The sequence below is a fragment of the Echinops telfairi genome, unplaced genomic scaffold (assembly GCF_000313985.2).
Source record: "Echinops telfairi isolate 266 unplaced genomic scaffold, ASM31398v2 ScPeMD7_2;HRSCAF=8, whole genome shotgun sequence".
In the NCBI taxonomy this organism is placed as follows: Eukaryota; Metazoa; Chordata; class Mammalia; order Afrosoricida; family Tenrecidae; genus Echinops; species Echinops telfairi.
In genome coordinates this window covers 38,055,962-38,058,074 of record NW_022103898.1, presented here as the reverse complement: position 1 = coordinate 38,058,074, position 2,113 = coordinate 38,055,962, and positions in this window count along the sequence as shown.

The window sequence follows — 2,113 nt, the reverse complement described above, 5'->3', positions numbered from 1 at the left end:
TTTTTTTTTTATCTTGCTGACTTCTGCATTTCTAGGGATCAAAGCCATTTCTGAAATATAGTGGGAGTTCAATAAATATTTACTGAATGCCTGCAGGGAAAAGGAACAGATGGAAGTATAGTGAAAACAGTTATTCATTCTAGAGTAATGTGTGATAAATGATTTATAGTAATCTAATCTGAGAATTCAGTATGAGTTATGGTGTAGTGACAGAGCAGTGTAAGTAAATCTTGAAAGATGGGTATGCGTTTCCAGTTGGATGAGGTAAAGGGTATTCTAGGAGGACAGCAGTTTTCGTAAACACTGGAGCAACAGTCAGCCACAAACCTGCAAGTGAGATTGAAGCAATCCAAGCAACTTTTATGATGGGTCTGGCAAGTCCTAGGAATAGATGAGGTTCAAGAGATAAACCAGGGAGGGCCTATCTCCAGGGGCCCTGGATATACTGGTCTGTCCTGTGTGCTGTGCAATGGTACATTAGTGAATGATTTATCATGTTAATAGTCAAGAGTCACATTCACATGAGAGACTCTTCAAAAAGGCTGTGGAAAATTTTTGGTATCTTTTTAATTTCATTCTCCCACAACTTTTTAAAGCCTCCTCACACTGTTAGCACGATGGATGATAAAGTTAAATAAAGATGCAACCATTCAGAAATCAAGATGAAAATTGTAGAATTATTTTTATAAATTAATGGCAGTGAGGAGGAGAGGGGAGAGAATAAAGAGAAATCATAGGGTCAGGAAATTAGGGCTATTGAATATTGATTTTTTTTCATGGAAACATAGGAATATTTTAGGATGGCAAAGCACACATGTATATGATGTTTTTGGGTCAATGGAAATTCTCAAAGGATCTGTTGAACAGTGGACATAAAGTCTTGGGTTATTAAACATACATATGCCTTCACTTACATTACTTAAATTTATATTTTTTATCACATGTGCTATAGTTCAACTTAATATACTTACCTGGACACAAAATGTTAGAGGAGTGTGTAAATCAATAACTATAACTTATTAGATAAAATCTATTTGTATTTTCCTATATACTTGTGACATGACCATTTTAAAATGTATAGCATTTTTATCTTATATAAAAAATTGAATCCTAGCAGGAAAGTTGTTTTAAGAGGTCACTTTAAACAAAAAATAAGCATTTTCTTCTACTAGTGAGTGAACGTTAGACAAACATTTCTGATGGTTGCAAAATCCAACCAAACAAAAATTTAAGCCATCATTAGGATAAATTACAGCTATAGAAAAAGCCAGAACCCAAACAGAAGATCACAAGAAAAAAAGTTAATAGTCCTTTGTAAAACCAACCTTTTAAACTCTGCAATATTTCCAAAAACATAGCTATTACCAGTTGGAGAACATTTGATGTAGAAATCAACATTCCTCCGTTTCATTCAGTGGTCTATTATGCATATGGGGTTTTGGGGGGAGGGGGTTGGTTACTTATTAGGGCATGATTTTCCTCACAAACCTCAAAGCTCAAGTACAAAGTACATTATAATTATCTTCCACCATAAAGGGCCAATGCCTGCTTTTCAAATGCAGATAGCTAAAACAGTTTTTTGAGTTTTCCCCCATTTACCACACCCTCCTTTCCTAAATCAAGGACTACAGTTGTCTCCAGTAAATGAGTTTTCAGAAAGAAAGACTCCATTTACATTGTGACTTTAATCCATTCATGGGACAGTTTACACAGAATGTAACAGCATCAGCATTCTTATTGTTGGTAACATGATTGAGTGGACATCCTGTTTTAACTTTCACATTCTTATATTTCCTGGTGGTGTAGTGGTTATGGGTTGGGCTGCTAACTGCAAGGCTGGCAATTCAAAACCACAAGCTGCTCTACTGGAGAGAGATAAAGCTTTCTCCTCCAATAAAGAGCTACAGTCTCTGAAACCCACAAGGGGAGTTTTAAGGTCCCCTACAAGATCACTATGAGATGGAATCCTTTTATAGTAGATTATTTTACTGTAAAATTAAACTCAAACTCACAAAGACCCTGTGTGGGTTTCCAAGATTTTAACTGGTTACAGGAGTAGAAAACCAAGTCTTTCTTTCACATAGCTGCTGTTAGTTTTGAACTGCCAATCATG